Raw genomic sequence first — 20,618 nt, forward strand, 5'->3', positions numbered from 1 at the left:
GCGGCGGCTGGGAGGGGTTTTTAGGGTTAGGGGTGGATTTCGTCCGCGAATTTCGGGGGAGAGGGCATCTCTACTCCTAATGCAGCAGTTGGTGAATAGTCCACGCGGTTTATTTTCGCTGTTTTTTTCGTCATCTTCCCACCTCCGTTTTATTTTCGTTGGTTATTTTTTCTTCTGGTTTTCTTACCTCCCCACGGTCGATGCGCTCACAGGCAGCCCGCTCCCACAATCCATCGCCACCCACCCACGACTCCCTCACCCTCGCTAGGGTTCCTAGCCACTCCTCAGCCACCGCTGCATGTTCCTCGCTGGCCTCGCCCGGGCGCCTCCCGGACCTCGCCGGGGAAGCCAGCCAGCGCCGTTCCGACCTCCTCCTTAAGTCCTCGCCCCCATCCTCCTACTCAAGACGTCACCGTCGCCTCCCTCGCCTGCGGCCATGATGACCAATCTGGCGGTGGCGCCACAGATCACCCTCTGGTCCATGGCCTCGACGGCGACGACGTAGCCCGCGCCCGCGTTCTTCCTCCCCCATCTCATCTCCTCTTCGGTCGCTGCAGAGGAGCCCCGTTTCGCGCCACCACCATGGTTGCCTACAACGAGCAGAAGAGGACCTAGCCGTCGCGTCCGACCGCAACCGCCGCTTAAAACCCTAGCCCCTCCTTCCAACTGCAGGTCAAGCCAGCAGGATCCCCTCCAAGAAGAGCATTTGATGCGTGAGTGCATCCCCTTCTCTTCTTCTTCTTCTTCTTCTTCTCGATTTGATGTGTGCGTGTGTGCTGTTGTGTGCAGGCCCGACTCATCTCTGCTTGTGCACAACAAGGAAGGCCATGGACCGCGGACCTGCTCGACCTGCTCGACCTCCTCCTCACGCCGCCTCGGCCTCCCGGCCCTTGTCGCCGTTGGTCGCCCTCCACGGGTTCTGACGTGCCGTCGCCAACCGCCAGAGATGCCACCTCCTCAACACACGATATAACCACATTTACGTGCAATATGCAACAGCTGTTTTCTCTGCTTCAGTATTTTTGTGTCTCTGGCAAAGTTAATCATCGTATTCATGTCATTTATTTAGGAGGGATCCCAATTACTGACTGCATCAGGCGACCAATCTGTGAGTACAGCATGATCCATCAATTCATTTAATTTCTCATAATCTCTACTCCTAATAGAGCAGTTGGTGAATAGTCCGCGCGGTTTTATTTTCGCTGGTTTTTTTTCATCATCCTCCCACCTCCGTTTTATTTTCGTTGGTTATTTTTTCGTCTGGTTTTTTACCTCCCCACGGTCGATGCGCTCATAGGCAGCCCGCTCCCACAATCCATCGCCACCCACCCATGACTCCCTCACCCTGGCTAGGGTTCCTAGCCCCTCCTCCTCAGCCGCCGCTGCATGTTCCTCGCTGGCCTCGCCCGGGCGCCTCCCGGACCTCGCCGGGAGAAGCCAGCCAGCGCCGTTCCGACCTCCTCCTTAAGCCCTCGCCCCCATCCTCCTACTCAAGACGTCACCGTCGCCTCCCTCGCCCGCGGCCCTGATGACCGATCTGGCGGTGGCGCCGCAGATCACCCTCTGGTCCATGGCCTCGACGGCGACGACGTAGCCCGCGCCCGCGTTCTTCCTCCCCCATCTCATCTCCTCTCCGGTCGCTGCAGAGGAGCCCCGTTTCGCGCCACCACCATGGTTGCCTGCAGAGAGCAGCAGAGGACCTAGCCCTCGCGTCCGACCGCAACCGCCGCCTGAAACCCTAGCCCCTCCTTCCAACTGCAGGTCAAGCCAGCAGGATCCCCTCCAAGAAGAGCATTTGATGCGTGAGTGCATCCCCTTCTCTTCTTCTTCTTCTTCTTCTTCTTCTTCTCGATTTGATGTGTGTGTGCGTGCTGTTGTGTGCAGGCCCGACTCATCTCTGCTTGTGCACAACAAGGAAGGCCATGGACCGCGAACCTGCTCGACCTGCTCGATCTCCTCCTCACGCCGCCTCGGCCTCCCGGCCCTTGTCGCCGTTGGTCGCCCTCCACGGGTTCTGACGTGCCGTCGCCAACCGCCAGAGATGCCACCTCCTCAACGCACGATATAACCACATTTACGTGCAATATGCAACAGCTGTTTTCTCTGCTTCAGTATTTTTGTGTCTCTGGCAAAGTTAATCATCGTATTCATGTCATTTATTTAGGAGGGATCCCAATTACTGACTGCATCAGGCGACCAATCCGTGAGTACAGCATGATCCATCAATTCATTTAATTTCTCATAACACCAATTATTCTCGGTTTTTTTTGCATAATCTCACTGTAGTTGCTTGTACTTTATCAGGTAAAGATATGGAGCGTGGAGAATAAGAAATGCCTTGGTGTGCTGTCAGGGCACACTAGAAGTGTGAAGTCACTGACATGCCATTCTTCAAATCCTGGTCAGTTGTATATCAGCACTTGTTTAGCTTAGCTTGGGACATGTCTGCATAAGCTCGTGAACTCAAATTCAAGTAGGTTATTGTTTATGCAGATCTTATTATTTCTGGTTCAAGAGATGGTTCTTTTCCACTTTGGGATCTAAGATGTGACCCCCAAACCCCAAATGGTCATGGTGAAGCATGACTCATGTATGTTATCTAATGGCTACTGCAATCTAAATGCTCCTTTTAATTGCAATCATCAAATATTCGTAACAATATAGCATCTTTAACTGAATTCGTAGCAATATAGCATCTTTACATGTTAGATCTTCTGGTTTTGTCAAAGAAGAGCACAGTCCCACTCGAAGGAATCGGATAAGGTCTTGAGCAAAGGTATTGAATCTACATAGAATCCTTTTGCTGGTGACTGTACACTCCCTTGGGTTCATTTGCTTATATTGGTCATCTTTAGGGAGCTTCGACGAGCATCACATCAGTTCTGTATCTGAAAGATGACCTCTCCATTGCTACTTCTGGAGTGCGAGCTGTTGGTGTTTGTCATGTTAGGAAGATGGGTGTATAACTCGTGGATCTTGGGGACAAGCGGATGGATCTTGGGTCTTGGGGACAAGCGGATGGTGTTCGTCGTGTTAGGAAGATGGGTGTATAACTCGTGGAGTGCGAGCTGTTGCGTGGCGACACTCGACTGCATTCGTTGATCTGACTGTCTGTCATCGTGCAGGTGTCGAATTGTTGATGGAGGCTTCAGGTCGTCCTTCTCAAGGAGATGAGGCTGGCCATTAAGGATCTGGGGTGAAGGTCATGTCATCTCTTCTCGTGGCTCTACTGCCCACTGCTTCCACTGCTGATATTTTGAGCTCTTTGATCAGAGCAAGCACCATGGGAAGGTGAAGTTTTGAAACTAACTTGATATATTACCCCTTCAGTTCTTCTATACTTTGTACGACAATGCAATTTAGTCCTTACATGTAAACAATGTTACCCCTTACAGATGAAATTGTAGCAAACCAAGCCAACATAATCTATGTCCCTTTAGGAGGATAGTGGATGCCGGTATAATATCTATGTAGTGCATTTTTGGATTATGTAGAAACTTCCAATTATTTACAATGAGTACGGGACACAAACCGATGTGCTTGGTCTGTGCTTTGTGTTTCTATCACAACCTATTTTAGAAGGCGCCATGATGAATGTTAATTTATTAGAGGAGAATCAATCAAGCGATTTTACGTGCGAAATAAGTTTTTAACAACCATATTCCACTTAATGATGATTTGATAACCGATTTATGGTTTCTTCTACTTTAATTAGGAAAGATGTTGGGGGCGTGAACTGTCCCGACAACGACATTGTTGCCTGCTGACTATGTGCAGGACTACCTGGCTCGACCTCTATCTCAATGGTAAGTTTCTCTCTTTTTCTATCTTCTGGTCTCCTTGTGCATTGGCATGGCAACTTCTGACATGGGATTCATGTGTAGTCAGAAAATTAGGAACCTGAAGGGAAAATGGAAGGCGCCTTTGATGGACATTCAGCCCGGGTAACCTCATCTTGCCCACAACTGTACATTCATACTTCTTTTCATTTATCTATTCTCCCCAATACAGGGGAACATCAAATCTCATATGATTTTGCCCTTGTTTGTGCAGAGTACAAGGATGATCCCTACATCTATACTTCTGATATGCTGAAGCACATTGGCATTGAGCTAAGGCAGGTTAGTGCTGCACAAATTCTGTTAAGTGTAGTTGGCACATCTATAACTCGTTCCCCGTCCCTCTTGCGCGGCGGCGGCACAGATGTAGGGCAGCGGTGGCGGGTGCATATGTAGGGAAGCAGCAGCGGGTAAAACCGTCTTAGGGAGATCCTCTTCTCATATCATGCCCAGTTGTTACTCCTCCATTCGCTCGCCTCTCACCATATGTTGTACAATAGTGCGGTGGTGGCGGGTACAGGCGCAGCGCGATGACCTGTGGGCGCACCAGCTCTAGGATGACCAGGGGCTTGGTAGTTGGGTCCGACATCCCTGTGGTGGACAGAGATGATGGCGTATGGAAGTGTCCGGTGGTGGGCAGGGAACAATGTGGCCCTTTCGTCGTCCTCTTCGTTCAGCTTGACATGACCGTCGTTCAGCTGAAGACAAGATTACATGGGGACGATTAAAACTGGGGCATGAATGCACAATACATATGTGATGTGATTTTTCTAAATGGAATTAATTTTGTATAGCTTGCATCCCTTTCTTCTGTTAGTAATTTGTAAATAACATGAATCCAGTTTTATACATAAGCAAGTGGTAGCCAAGTGGTCTGGTTATACATTTGTGAAGAACCTGCTTGAATGCATATGGCCTGGATGCCTAGGTGTACTTCACCCTAACTTCACCACAAATCTGGAGAACTCACGTACCCAAATTTCCATCATGCCATGAATGTTAGATGCCTATAATGCTTTGGGAGCTGGGCGGATATGTGTTTCATGATTTGTTTTTTTTTCTGGAAGGAAGATCTTGTAAGTTATTCTGTCTTTCAACCTGTGCGTAGCATTTTGATGTAAGTGGTCTGGTTCTCTCAATCTATGTGTAGCGCGTTGTGTTTGTACTTCAAGCTGGCAGAGTATAGATCACTTTCATGGTCCAAATTACTAGCATCAATCGAATCATGGTTAGTCATTCCAGTTTTCGCATCTCGGTGCCTAATTACTCTCTAATATTATTTATTTTATCATATATGATGAGTAATATTTCCTTACTTTTTTTGTAGGACACAAGATTTCAGTACCCTGTAATAATCTCTTAGGTGACTTTTGGACAAGTACACGCCCAGATTTTTGGGATTAATAACACTGCTGAGTTAATATGATAGTATTGACATTTTTGGTACCTGTCTAAGTTTCTGGAAGATTAGTCTGCTTTTAAAAATATATGATATCGCATACAAAATTGTTTACTCTTGTTTAGGGAAGCAGGGATATATAATACACACATCATATTTAAGAACTATGCTTTGCTCAGGTCTCTTGATATTTTCTAAACACAAAAATTAATTGCTCGGCACCGAGCACGATAGTATATAATAAGGTAGGCAAGTTTCTTATCAGTCTATCAGTCATTTGCAAATCTGGACATGATCGGCATTCACTTCAGTTGTAGGCAATAGTTACCATTTAGTTCCGTTCTGGGTTCCATTAGTTCAATTATGGGCAATAGTGGCTATTTAGTTCAGTTCATGTTCAGTTCTGGGTTCCATTAGTTCAATTATGGGCAATAGTGGCCATTTAGTTCAGTTCATGTTTAGTTCTGGGTGCCAGCAATAGTTGTCATCTATTTTAGGTCAAGTTTAGTTTTTGGTGCCATTTAGTTTAGTTCAGTTAGGAGCAACAATTGACATTCAGTTCAGTTAAGAGTTCTGCATATGTACTTCTGTCGAATTCTGCACTTGCACAAAGCTTACTGGAACACTCGTTTGGTCATAACATTCAAGCAAAAAAAAAAATCCATTACATCTCTTTCCACACATGTACAAGTAGTAACTGCAATTCCTTTTCAGTCATAAGGTCCAGTCATAACAACAATAGTTAGTGATCACAATTTTGCATGTCATACTAAATTCAACTAACATCAATGACTTAGTTGGACGCTTTTTGCACTTTAAACATTTTAGAATGGTTGTTTACGATCAGCAACTCATTAGGCGGCGGTGGCATAGGCGGTGGCATAGTTGGACGCTTTGGAATTAGCTGTTCGACTGAGATGTGTTGGACAAAGATATTGCCAGTTCCTCTGAGTATACTTGACTTGTATAATGTGATTTTCATTTATTTAGAGTGAATTACATAATATATAGATATGCATTATTATAGCTTTAGTAACTGATTTTCTGATGTTTAGAAACATGCGAGGTGTGTGTGTGTGGGGGGGAGGGGGTGTCTTTGCTTTACTTTGATTTTATATACCTCAATATTTTTTTACATATGTTGCGATCGCAAAAATATTATCAACAAAAAATATTGAAATACTCAAAAATAAAATTACTACTTCCAGATATTTGACTGATTAGTCACCAAAAAAAGAAGATCGAAAGCATATTTCTAATTAATAAGGTTGACAAGATATGCATTGCTACGCAGTTAGTAACTAATATGTGAATGGTAATTGGGAGCCGGATGCGCCCTTGACGTGGAGATAGTCGGTACCACAAGAATAAATAATTCACTGGTAAAGACGGTCGGTATCGTTGCGTGTTGTGCATGACCAGTGTTAAACCTCTAAAATATGTATGCCCCCTTGGAACGCACGGGCAATTAACAAGACCACTACTATAGCAGATTGTATCTGGAATTTTAAGAAGCCTTCTTCTATTTGCAGGACACCAGACTCTAAACATGGGTCAAGCTGGAGCGACTCAAGATGCAGCTTGACTTCTGGTACACTATATGAGTGATTCAAATTTGCTCAAGGTGAACAATAGCTGGCATGGAGCCAACCGGAGGAAGGACTCTTGATTCTAAAGTTTACAATCCTCCCAACAACCAGTTCTTGCCACGGACACTGAATGTTGTGACGTCAATTTGGAAGCCACGGGATGGATCCCTTTCAGAGCGATCTAGACGCCCTCGATGCCTCGACAACTTCACGAGTGTCTGAAGTGTAAACTGACATCATACTTATAACTGGTCAGTTTAGCGATAAACCCTACATTTTAGTTTTTTGCTAGGTGTCCTATATGCACTTTTAATTTTTTATAGGTGTGGATAACTTCTTGAAAGCTAAACCTGCCCATATTGTATGTGATTTTCCGCGAGGCAGACTAAATTGGCATCTTGAGGATTCATGCTTCATGTATCATACAAGTGATCCATTCATAGATTCATCTGTTGCGCTCTTACATATTGTATTCTGCTATAGAGTATAAATAGTACTCTTCCTTGGAGTTGAATCCATGTATCATGATTTTTGGTCGATACAGTCCTATAGTTCCCCACAAGAAAAGGACTTTGGTTGTGGCTAACTGGGTTCTCTCTGCCTCTCACAAGTTTTGTTTATTACTATACTACTATTATTTAGTTAGATAACTTGGACTGTCTAATAGGAGTTCTTACTCACTGCTAGAGATGCTAACTGATTCTCTCCGACTCTCACAAGTTTTTCCTTGTGTTATCTCTTATTCAGGGTAAAAATAATGCCCAGAACAAAGAAACTATGTATTGTACTATACTCATTATTGTAATTAAAGATTATCTTCAAAATTGGTCATCACTTGGGATGCTACCAACTTGCAGGGTTGATGACACATTAAATTGCCATATTTCATTTCCCTCTTCTTCACATGTTACAAATATATCTTTAACAATAGAGTTTAATATTTGTGTTTTCACAGGTAGGAGGAGACAGGTAAGATCAGTCACCAGTGATGGAGTCATGAGTTTGTTGACGTCGTGCTAAACGTTGGTGTAGGGCCAAAGGAGAAGACATGGTGCAAAATTCTTGAGCTTGACATTATGGTACAATATAAATTTGAGTATTCTTTCCTGTCATAGCAGTCTATAGCCTATATCACATTGCAAAATTCCATGAACAATTGGTCCACATTATTTGTTTGTTATATTGTTCATGCCCAAGCATGGATGCAGCTGGATGTGGGTGCCAGGGCCGCCACCAAGGATGTAGGGGTCGCGCCACAATGGGCGAGGATGCATTGGTCATGCCGAAACTGACGAGGACACGTGAGCCGCACTCCAGCCTTAGTGTTTTTCCTAATTTCTTTAGGTACGCGAGGTTGATTTAATATTCACATGTATGCTGAAATTATGACACCAAAGAACCAGCAATGGAGTTATATGAAATTTCTCCCGAGAGCTATACTACCATTCTTTTTAGTATTGACTAATTCCCATGAGTTGCCCCAAAATTGTAAATATGAATTTGGATGATTCATTGGTCCTCATTAAAATAGCAGCATGAAATAACCCTCCATATATTTGTTGGATTTTAAATTGACCCTTTCAACTCAACTGAATTTTTTATTTCTACAGTATTTATTGACTTTTACATCCTGTTTTGCACGCTATGGGGAATGATTGTAGGTATTTATGAAGTAGTCCTCATTAGGTGGACTGGGTGAAAATCGAGAAGCATGATTGTATTTAAGCTCTTAGCAATTTAGAATGTCAATATTTTCGGGCTGCCTTGCAATATTTCAGAAAATAATATTTTTAGGGACATTTTATATTGCCTCACCTTGGATTAGGCTTATTGTTCTACTGATGAGACTTGAAAGTTCTCACAATGTGCCATCCTCACATTTCAGTTTATTCACCCTTAAATTTCTATAACGAGAGCTTAAATGCATTATTTTCTTTGGTTTTACCATGAAAGGAAAAAAAGAAAGAGAAAAGGTTGTCCGCCCTGACGTGCCAAGTTGTCCGGACATGTCTTGACCCAATTCCCTCCCTACATATGGTCTAGGTTGGGGGTTTGCGAATAGCCTGGACATATGACGATAATTTGAGGGTCCAATTAGGTGGTGTTATAGACTTCTCTTCTCCTTAATCCAACTGTATATTTTTCAAGTTTGCTAACATGGAAAAAATGTTGTAAACTTGTGACCACATATTCTCTGGGCACGTTGTAGCCTTGTTATTCACAATTGATGTTGCTCATGATTCACCCTTATATTTGAGCTTAAAGTCTCCGCTTGGATTATGTTTGGTCCCTAAATACCCTCGTAAAATGATACAGACTCTAGCCGTCGTTTTTTTTTGCATGGTAATACGTGTCTCTTTATATCATAAGGATCATAGTACAAGGCACGTACAAACAGAACTGGCAAAACTGAAAAGACAGAAAATCGCTAGCCTTTGCACAAAGGAACAACAACCAAGAAGTAAAATTACAATCAAGACTAAACAAACCTCAGAACTTGACACCAACGTCCGTCACCAGCCTCTGGAACCACCATAGCAGCCACCAAAGGAAAAAATGACGAATCACCTTCACACCCGAGCTCGAAGCGGCTCCATTGCGAATATGCAGCTTTGCGTACCTCCAAGGTGGCGTTGCGGCCGGTATTATACATGTGTATACTGAATCTGGATGAAAAATCTTACACCAATTCCAACCGGGCCCCGAGTGTGCTGAATTAGGCTTTTTCTTTAGTTGACAGTGGAATAGGAGGTTGCTTTCTTCCTTTTTATGTCACAATTTATACTACAACACACATTTCCTTTTGAGTATTATGCGAGTTCCTTTTGAGCCAACACACCAAATCTGAAGTTACACAACTCCAACCAAACTGAAGAAAATCATCAATGCAATTTTTGTACCACCTTTATTTTTGTGCATCAGACATGATGCATTTTCGTACCACCTTCTTTGTTTTGTGCATCAGATATGATAAGTCTTTCTATGTACATGATTGAATTATTATATTTATCAAAATACAATGCAAATTATTTTTTAATCTGTGTTACCGACTACCTTTTTTATCCATGTAAAATTTGCCATGCAACCAGTATAAAATTTAAAAAGCCCGTGGCAACGCACGGGCAGTCTACTAGTATTTATAGTTTCTGGAAGCTAGGAGATTTCAAATGAGGAGCGGTTTTCGCCCACACGATCGTGATCGAACGACCGAGAGCATGGAGGGGAGTTAAATGGGTTTTGGGCCAGTTTGGAAGGGTGTTGGGCTGCAAAGAGAAAGGGGGGTTTGCGGGCTACGCGGTTAACCGTTGGAGTATCAAACGGACTCCAAATGACACGAAACTTGACAGGCGGTCTACGGTGCTATACCAAGGCCACTTGGCAAGACTCGGTCCATTCCGAGAACGTTTAACACCCGCTCACAACGAGAGACAAAAGGGGAACGCCGAAGGACATAGGAGTGCCGGATTGCAAAACGGACAACGGGGAAAAAGCTCGGATGCAAGAGACGAACACATATGCAAAATGAGATGCACATGATGACATGGCAAAGTGCAACACGCAAGCAAATGATATGACAATGATGGCGAATAACTGACAGACACCTGGCGCATCGGATCCAGGGCGTTACAGCTAGGGTTACACAGAGTCGGTTACAGAGAACGAAATCTACATAACCGAATTGCTAAGCTTGCCTTCCACGCAAAGGAGACACCCGAACACGGGATGGAGTCTTCAATCTTGTATCTTTATAGTCCAACAATCCGGCCAAAGTATATAGTCCGGCTGTGCGAGAACCTCTTAATCCAGGACTCCCTCACCCGCCTCACTCCCCTTTTCGGTATCCAGACCCCCCTCGGCGGACCGGGAGGACATTGACGCCATCATTGAGGAGGTTGCCAAGGATGCCAAGGCTGAGGCTGACAAGATCACCGCCGAGGAGGCCGCTGAGACCGCGACCGAGGATGCCGCCAAGGGGCCTGCCGGAGGGACCGGCGAGGCTGCTGCCGAGGAGGCCGGCAAGGGGCCTGCCGGGGAGGACGTCAAGGCCGCTGCCGAAGAGGGGGTGGTCGACGACCATCCCTCCTCCTTCGCCGCCTCTGGTTTGGGCAGGTACTTGAAGGTGGGCGACAACCTATTCGTCCACCTTCCAGGGACGGCGGGCACCAGGGTGCCTGCCGAGGGGGAGGTGTTTGACGATGACGTGCTCGCCACCGTTGGGCTCGAGGTTGTCGATGAACCGAGCGCTGGTGGCGGCGGTACCCAAGAGGAGTAGCTTTTTCGGGCCATGGCTGCCACCTTCTGGAAGCTCCAGGCGCTCCACTGCGCCCGTCTGGACAAGGCGAAGTCCAGGGGGGCGGCGGCGGACAAGGCAGAGGAGGATCTCGAGGAGCGCATCGCCGAGACGCAGACCTGGTTCTGCCAGGCCCATGAAGTGCTGAAGGCTGCCCAAGACCAGCTGCCCGAGCGTAAGCAAGAGCTCATCTTGAAGTAGGTCGACGTCGAGAAGGCCCAGGAGGCGGCGAAGGAACAAGCCGCCAAGGTCGACGCCGCCCGGCACTAGCACCATGCTGAGCTGAGCTCCCAGGGGAGGACCTCGCCTCTCATGAGGCGGCGATCACCGCCACACTCCGAGGCAAGGACGAGGAGGTCGAGAAGCTCGTCGCGCTGCAAACCCGGGAGCTGGAGCAGAAGCACAAGGAAGCGCTCAATGCTCAAGCTCTGGTCCATGGCGACAAGGTGAAGGAGCTGGAGGTGGAGCGGGACAGCCTGTAGAATGAGGCCTAGGAGCTGGCGAAGACGAAGGACACGATCAGCTGCGCCTTGACGGAGGCACATGCCTAAGTCCTCGGCAAGGCCGAGCTACTCACCGCGCCAATGACTCCATCAATGACCTAAAGCTGAAGCTGGAGGGTCTTGAGGGGACGCTTTCGGAGGTCAAGGCCCGGGAGGAGACCCTGACCAAGAGTCTGGAGACAGAGAGGAGGCTGCGGAAGAATGACGCCGCCAATCACGAGGATTTCGTGAAGGGCGAGAACCTCTGGATCAGCCGCCTCGCCAACGTCGCCTACAGTATCACCAAGAAGCTGGCTGCCATGGAGATGTCGAACCTGAGGTACGCCCCAGAGCCAAACGTGAGCCCCAATGCCAAGCTGCCCCTGTTCTTCGAGGGCGTTCTTGGAGCCTTGGAGCAGTTTCGCTCTAATAGAGCAGGCTCTCTGGCCAATGAGGCCCGCCAGCTTTGCCGGGGTCCCACCAAGGTGGCGTACTGGAACCCCAACCTCGACTTCGCATCCGCGCTAGAGAGCTTGCTGGAGGATGTGGACCTCGCGCCGCTTGAGGAGCGTATCAAGCCCATCATCAGCCGCGTCGACGGGATTGAGAGGATTGAAGGCTAACGTCGGGACTAGGCACCCCGTTTCTCATCACTGCTGCAGGTTCACGACCAAGACAATTTATATCTTTAGTTAGAACCGCAACAACAATTGATGTAATATAAGTCTGCAGTACTTTGAAATGATGCATGTTATTTTCCAATTCAATCTCTCTCTGTATGTCCACCCTACGTTGATTGGGTAGGCTTGTCGGCGCGTAAACCCAAGCTGCGGCGCCTCGAGGACTAATCCCCAATAGCCTGCCGGGTGTGTTTGCTGCCAGGCGAACCACCTTACCGTTCTCAGCGCGGCCACTCGAATTGTCGAGCGGACTCGAGATAGAATGAGAGCATCGCCAATAGCGGGGGGCCGCTCTGCCATTCTCGACGCAGCCGCTTGGACTGTTGAGCGGAATTGAAACAGAACAAGGGCGTTGCCGATAGTGGAAGGGCCCCATTGCATGCAAGTTTCTCATACAGAGGTAAGGATCTCCAGGGAGAATAATCTTATATAAAAAGAATCTTACATTCCTAAGAAGTTGATCCCCACTACTACCAATTCTCTCAACATGCACACCATCCACATCAGCTTTATGCCACATCAACGTTCAGTTCCCAATTTTGTGCATCCACCTCAACAAAGTTACCACGTCACTGCCTATTTTTTGTAAAAAATTAAAATGTTTCGGTCGCTTATATATGAAGGAAGAAGAAGAAACCTTGGATCTCCTCATCATTGCAGCCCCGTCTCCTCAATTCCCCACGTGGCCCGCCAATTAATTTCATGCCTCTCTTAATTGTAGGCAACAGATGCTCTTCGTCTTTATCATATCCACCAAAAACTGATGGAAGAGTAACAGATAGACCTAATCCTCCTTTTAAACAACCAATCTCCTAGCTGCTGCAGGCACGAGGTCGAGGCTGTCGACTCTTGATGCTCCTCGGTGCTGCAGAAGTCTGCCCTTTTCTTGCTAGCTCATCTGGGTAGATCAACATCGTCAGGTAATGTGTATACTTTGAGATGATCCGATTCGATCTTGATGGATCAATCAACTATATGAATCCGTTAATTATCTTCATCCTACTCCTCTTGGTACTTTGATTAATTTGTTGATCGTAGATAACACAACCATGTAACATAGCATGTATGTTCATGACAATCCGAACAGATGTGTGGAATTGTAGACCAATTGACGATAATACAACTAGTGCATGCAAATCCACATGCACGCGATGAATTTCAAGGATGGAGTTTCTCTGCTGCAAGCCACCGCCCCCATGGATCCAGACGCACTGGTGTGATCCGCCCTCAAGATGAGAAGCACATGCCTCGGGACAGCGCCGCTACCATGCAGCCTCGATGCGCCCAACCCCGAGCACCACCATCACGACCCTGCTGCCCAGAAGCAACGACGCCGCAGACTCTGGGCGACTTCCCCCGCCTCACTAAATTCCACCTCTAAATGGTGGAGGCGCATCATGTCGTCTCCAATATCAGATTGGTATCTCTTGCAATCTCTTTTTCATTATTGACATCAAAAGTCATCCTCGCCATCGCCCCCAGCAACGAAACTACATTTGCATCTCCTCCTCTGCCCGACTGACTCCACCGAAGAAAAAATTGTGTTAACTAATTTCAGTCAGTTTTTCACCATGTCTGGCTATCCAAGCCCATAGTACCACGAAATCAATCTAGAACAATTAGCAGTAGTGTCACAGCCCTAGAATTGTTTGCAGATAGTTGCATCAGTGAGCATCATGCATCCTGTTAATTGGCGATGACCAAACCCTAGCACCAATTTAATTCAAACAAGATTAACCTAAAATAATTCTCAATGTTTCCAAAGTGCCCTTCAATTTTTTTCATGATTTATGGGAAGTGATTAAAAGCTCCTCCATAAATATTGTACATTTGTCCATGACATTTGTGGACTTTGAGTTAACTCCTAAATATTTGAATTGGGGTTATAAATTCCTATAAATATATTTATAAATCCAATAATTCTGAAAAATAATGTGGGGCTTTGGATTAGTTCATCTCACACCCACAAGAATTTCCAGAAGTAATTAAAATGATTTAGTGCTGGAACTAAATCAAAACAAACAGAACAAAATAGAAAACATAAACTAAATAGGAAAAGAGGGAAAGCTTACCTGGCTTTCCTGTGCGGCCCAGCACTGCCGCTGGCCGGCCCAGCTAGTGGCCTAGAGCACTGGTGGAAGTGGTCATCTTCAACCTCCGCCAGTAGGCAGAGGCGTGTCGACGCGTGCGCGCCCGAGGCCTCCACCTTGTGCCTGCCTGCTGCCTCCCCAACGCGTCTAGACGACGCCACACACCCCCTGGTCCTCTCCCACGAGCTCTCCCCCCTCCCCGGCTCTCTCTTCCTCCCTTCGCTATGAGCACCAAGAGCGTGCCGTCGCCGTAGCCATGGCTACAGGCCACCCCTCGCTCAACTAGCATGACCAAGACCTCCACCATGACAACGCACGCGACCGCGGGAGCCCTGCAGCATCGTCCCCGACCTCATCTTCAACCTCCGACCGCTGGCTACCTCACCGTTGATTCATGGCAACCAACGCGTCCCCGGCCCCGCCGTCTGCACCATCCTCCTCGCCGTGAGCCTCTCTCCGTTTCCCCCCTGTTCCCTTCCTCGCGCTCAACCCCTAGCTTACCTCCCCGTCGCACCCACAAGCTCCTTGCCGCCGGTGATGTCGCCGACGCGGCCAAGGCTCGTTCCTGTCGCATCTGGGTGCGTAGTCGAACTCCTGGAGTTCCCAGGAGCCCTTAGAGCACTTCATCCGGCGTCCCCGTGCCTCGCAGCCTCGCCTGCCTCACCCTCGTGCTCCGGCCATGGCGGGTGAGTACGCCGCTGGTGAACTAGGCCACCCCACGCCCAGCCGCGTGCTCCCGTTGATGCGGGTGAGCAAGGGCTCCCCCCTGGTGCCCTCCGCCACGCTTTTAGCCACCGGAGGAGCAACCCCGCAGCGTTTCGCCGCGTTTGCCGTCGTTGGTGTCAAACCGCCGGTGGCGTTGACCCTTTCGACTGGGGGTTTGACAACCCTAGACCACTAACATGTGGGCCTTGCACCTGACTAGTTTAGTTTATGACTAATTACTCCCCTGCTGACACTAACAGTGGGCCCAATGCCTGCTAATTTGATTTGTTAAATTTAATTAATCATGTTATATAACTGTGTCACTGACGTGTGGACCCCACACGTCAAGTTTGACCTGGACCCGCCCTTTGACCAGCTGACGCAAGCATGATACACTGCTGATGTCATAAATACATTCACTGGGATTTTCTTATTTAGAAATAAATTAGTAAATTCCAGAAAATGTTCAAAACTTCTAAAATTCATAGAAAATCAACCATAACTCCAAATGAAATAATTTATATATGAAAAATTATTAGAACAATCCAAAGAGTCTTTTTATGGCATTTTCATGCATGTTAGAACAACTTATGGCTACTGTTTAGGACAAATCAATTAAAGGGCATTTAATCCATCACCGTGGAGTTTGATTTTGAACCTTGGGTTCAAACCAACTTCATTTAAATTGTTGCTAGTTGCATTAGCTCAAAACACAGCATATTGACATGTCATGATCATGCATCATATTGTTGCATTGCATTGATTGTATTCCTTCTCTGTTGCCGGTAATTGTCACCTCTCGGTAGACGTGGTTCCGATGATGAGTTCGATGACACCGATGAAGAGCTATACTATCTTCAGAAGTGCCAGGCAAGCAAAACCCCCTTGTTCATACCGATACAATCCCACTCTCTTGCTCCTGCTCTCTTTTACTGCATTAGGACAACAACGATTCATCTGTTACTTGCTACGGTAGTTGAACCCCTTATCCTCTACATGACCTGTCATTGCCACAGAAAATAGATGAAACCCACTAGCATGAGTAGGAGTGGTTTGAGCCCTGATGTGCCTACTCATTCATGCTTGTTTGTCAAGCCTGCTATTGCTTAGAGTTGAGTCAGGTCTGATTCATCGGGGATGAATTGGAATGTTGTGAAACATGTCCTACTGTGTGTGAGCTAAGTGTGTGAACACGATTTGGTAAAGGTAGCGGTGAGAGGCCATGTAGGATTACATGGTGGGTTGTCTCATTGCAGCCGTCCTCAGGAACTGAGTTCTGTGTTTGTGATCCATGAACAGTTACTACCACACATTGGGCTCCGGGCACTCCAAGCTCTCCATACTTATTAATCAACCCGATCTCTGTCCAGGAGTTGCAACTAGTTTCTGGTGTTTGTAGGTAGTGTTAGTAGTCTACCAAGTGGCACCCAGTACAGGTGGGCTTGGGACAGACTAGGCACAGTGGCACATTGTACCAAGTGGCACCCGGATGGTGGGCTTGGGAACCCTACTCACATCGTTTGGGGCCATGAGCGACACCTCGACCGGATCTCCTTGCGGATTGAACCCGTATAGGCGATAAACCTGGACTAGGGACTTGTGTGGTTAGTCAGGTCTCAGCCGACTCCCTCGCCAGGCTTCTGCTTGAAGGTTGCCGAGATACACGACGTGTACATGGTGGTAAGTGGTGAGAGTGTGTGTGAAGAAGTACACCCCTGCAGGGTTAACATCATCTATTTGAATAGCCATGTCCGCGGTAAAGGACTTCTGGGTTGCCTGTACAGTTCATAGACAAGTGAAAGTGGATACTCTAAAATACGCAAGATAAGCGTGAGTGTTGTGGATGGCATTCTCGTAGGGAGACGGGAGCAGATCCATAGTGGTGTATTGATATGGTGAATATGTGGACTCGTGTGCGCCACCTCAAAAGAGTTGCTTGCAGTCGTAGTTCAGGATAGCCACCGAGTCGAAGCTGGCTTGCTGCAGTTAAACCCCACCATCCCCTTTGTTGATACTGATGCATATGTAGTTAATTCTGATGTAAGTCTTGCTGGGTACATTTGTACTCACGTTTGCTTAATTTATGTTTTTGCAGAGAGACTCCAATCTCACTAGTAGTTCCACGTGGACTCCGACGTTTAGCTTGTTACCTCAGCTACGATCTTGTGTCCTTGGCAGGATCTGGTAGTTAGTCGGGCTTCTCAGCCTTTTTCATTTGTAGTTGTCTATACTCAAACATGTTAAGCTTCCACTTGTGCTTTGACTTGTATGCTCTGAATGTCGGGTCATGAGACCCATGTCTGTGATATCTCGCTCCTCGGAGCCTATTGAATAAATACTTTGAGTAAAAGAGTTATGTTGTGATGCCATGTTGTATTTGCACATATCGAGCATATTGTGTGTCTGATTTGAAATGCTTGGTATGTGTGAGATCCGACAACCTAGTCGTTTATTCTTGGTAGCCTCTCTTATGGGGAAATGTCTCCTAGTGCTTCCACTGAGCCATGGTAGCTTGCTACTGCTCCGGAACACTTAGGCTGGCCGGCATGTGTCCTTCTTCGTTCCTGTGTGTGTCCCTATGGGGAAATGTCACCCAGTGTCTACCGGAGTCCTGTTAGCCCACCTGCTACAACCCGGATTCAATCGCTGATGACCGACACGTTCATTGCTGGGTCATGTATGCCTGTCCCTGTAAGTCAGTGCCACTTTGGGTTTACGACTAGTCATGTCGGCCCGGGTTCTTTGTCATATGGATGCTAGCGACACTATCATATACGTGAGCCAAAAGGCGCAAACGGTCCCGGGCCAGGTAAGGTGGCACCCGTGGGTATACCGTGCGTGAGGCTGCAAAGCGATATGATGTGTTACATGCTAGATCGGTGTGGCTTAGGATCGGGGTCCTGACAAGTAGATCGTCACTGAGGTAAAATATTTTACTTCCTTGTAACCTTCATCCGCCGATGGAGTGATTGACAGCGTACTTTCTATTTAGATGCATGAGTCTGAATGATAAGTGAAAGTTCCCAGAACTATTTTCCCTTGTGTGTCAGCAAGACTAACATGTAGGTTGTAGTACTACAACTAAACTTTCCATGCCCTTTTTCTTTTTATATATAGCAGAGATTGAAAAAGAGTATGTTGGAAGAATTTTTTTAATAAGAGATCTTCATCCTCCTCTTCGTATTTTGATTAATTTGTTGATCTTCATCCTCCACCTAATTATTCCATGGCTCCATATTAACCCTTCGCTACAATCTTGCTACTTTAGACCGAGTTTATCTCACATGATTTGTTTATTATTTTTTCACATGTATTCTGTAGTTTCATTCATAGGCGTTCATACTCTTTGCCATCCCAACTTCCCAAGGATCCATCATCCATGTCTATTGGTTCCCACATGCATGATTTGTTCATTATTTTTTGACATGCCTTCTGTAATTATGTTCATACATGAATGGACTTTCATATTACTTGCCATCCCAACTTCCCAAGGATACATGTTTATTAGTTAGTTTATTAGATTGTTGTCCAATTCTGCTGCCTATCTCATGTCCTATATTAGAACAATATGGTTATGGTATAAGGAGGGTTGAAATTTCATAATTTAGTGTGGACCATATTGAATAAGGAAAAAGGATCACATTAGATTGTTGAGTAATTATCGGACATTGCATATTGTTTTCCCTATGAGACACCATTGATATATAATTCATGTTTAAAAGTTTCCTTCCAATTTTACAATCACATTAGATTTACCTAATCATCATCTCTCAGTTTGACCAGGAAATCTTGCAACCTCGCCTACCCATCGAGGATCTTGATGGAGTGGTTATGAACCAAACTATGAAGACTCCATTCTCTAGTTGTTTACGGTTATTTCCCCCCAATGTTTGTTTTAATTTCAATTTTTTCAAGCGAACCTGAAGGAATGCTTGCATGTTAGTGCTAAATCTGCATATGGTGGTGAACAATTTTTTTAATATTTTGAATGTAAAAAAAATCCAAATCGGATCTTCATTTTCATTTTTAATTCATATTATGTGTGTTCTTTCTTTGAAGTTGCATATAAAAGCCTGAAAGTCCCACCGCAACGCGCAGGGCATCATCTAGTTACTCAAGGTTTTGCGTGACTTAGCTTTTCTGTTGCTGCACGAGCGTTCACTGCACCAGCAAGTGATGCCGCCCGTTCGGTTGCCTTCTTCCTTGGAAGCCATGGCGACGAAGAACTACTAGACTAGCTGCTAGACCGGATTTTGGTGGTCGCCTTCTCCCTACCTCGTGCGCCAAAGATGTCGGTGGAAACGACACCTCTGGGATCACTATAATCCCTACTACGGTCGGCGGGCGCGAGGTTATGGAAAGTGCGGGTCTAGGAGTCAGCGCAAGGATAGTTTACCCAGGTCCGGGCCGCGAGAATCACGTAATACCCTAGTCCTGCTTTGGTGTATACCTGAATGTTCTTGAGCTAGCTATAGTGTGTCACTTGCTCAAAAGAGTCGAATCCTTTCCCGTATGCCTCAGTCCTCCTTTTATAGGAAAAAGGGGACGCCACAATGGCTTACAGGAGGTGGAAAGTGCATGCAGGTGGCTGAGCCTATCCTTTGGCAGCGTCAGACAAACGCATTTAAGGGGCTGCCGATGTGCCCTTCTTGCTGTCGCCGCTTCACCTTGCTGCGATACACGTCCGGTCCAGCGCGGTGTGCAGTGCCATGTAGGCTGGCAGGCTGCTAAGCTGGTGCGGCGGCAGGGTCTTCATGAAAATCTGCATGCCACCACGTAGGTGATTGCTGAGTTGGTCTCTGGGCCGCACGTCGCCACACAGGTGTTCGCCTGCCTGGCTGGGCTGGCAGCTGCATTGGAACGACGATGGAGCCTTGGTGGGCGCGGTCCTGGATGTGGCCCCGTTGACGTCCTCGGCAAGGGTCTTGTCGGGGCCCCGGCAAGGGTCTTGCCACGGCACTGTGGTCGTCCCCGGCAAGGATCTGGCCGGAGGTCTCGTGGATTTCCTTGGCAAGGACCTTCCCCGGGATCGTCGTCTTCTGGTCCTTATCTGATCTTGCGTATTTATGACCATCACGAATATCTCCATGCCACCTTGGAGGTACCGCCCGAGCCTATGTTCCAATGTGGTTGATGGCGTTGGAACCCTTGGGCTCAAGGGTGGTGCACTCTGCTGGCGTTGGGCAAGTTTCCCCGACAAGGCTCTTGCCAGGGGAGCCTACCTTGCCCTCTCTGCTCCTTCTGTTTCTGGTCTTGGCGTTGCTTGATTGTCTTGTGGCTTTGGCTTCCCTCTTCTGCCCTGCTAAGTGTGGCCATGGGCAGGGCTCTGACTGCCCGTGCACAAGTACAGGGGTACAAAGCAGAGCCCCTACTTTTGTACAACGACAGATTGCAATTGTTTGGTGACTAAGAATATAGGCTGTTGAGTTTCAAGGGAATTCATTGTTTGAACCTTAACATGTGAATTGGTTGCTACTTTGTGATGATAAGTTTTATGAGAAAGAGTTGATGTTATGATGCTAGGAAAAGTGATTGAAATTATC

The 20,618-nt window shown here is 46.8% G+C and overlaps 1 long non-coding RNA gene across 22 annotated transcripts; it reads left to right on the forward strand.

The window, feature by feature from the left end:
• Positions 1-601: 601 nt before the first annotated feature.
• On the forward strand, positions 602-9,051 carry LOC119363657. 22 transcript variants are annotated; one of them, XR_005174255.1, is made up of 13 exons: positions 602-713; positions 790-1,108; positions 2,305-2,401; positions 2,494-2,590; positions 2,733-2,776; positions 2,856-2,879; positions 3,126-3,291; positions 3,716-3,806; positions 3,885-3,944; positions 4,054-4,121; positions 4,204-5,067; positions 5,167-7,078; positions 7,783-8,371. It is a non-coding gene; the product is annotated as an uncharacterized LOC119363657 (long non-coding RNA). The 22 variants fall into 22 exon arrangements; XR_005174240.1 differs by adding an exon at positions 8,781-9,051 and having other exon boundaries at positions 2,494-2,776; positions 2,856-3,291; positions 7,783-8,171; XR_005174245.1 differs by having other exon boundaries at positions 2,494-2,776; positions 2,856-3,291; positions 7,783-7,906; positions 8,036-8,378.
• The last annotated feature ends 11,567 nt before the right edge of the window (positions 9,052-20,618 follow it).

This window comes from Triticum dicoccoides, chromosome 2B, assembly GCF_002162155.2.
Source record: "Triticum dicoccoides isolate Atlit2015 ecotype Zavitan chromosome 2B, WEW_v2.0, whole genome shotgun sequence".
Taxonomy (NCBI): domain Eukaryota; kingdom Viridiplantae; phylum Streptophyta; class Magnoliopsida; order Poales; family Poaceae; genus Triticum; species Triticum dicoccoides.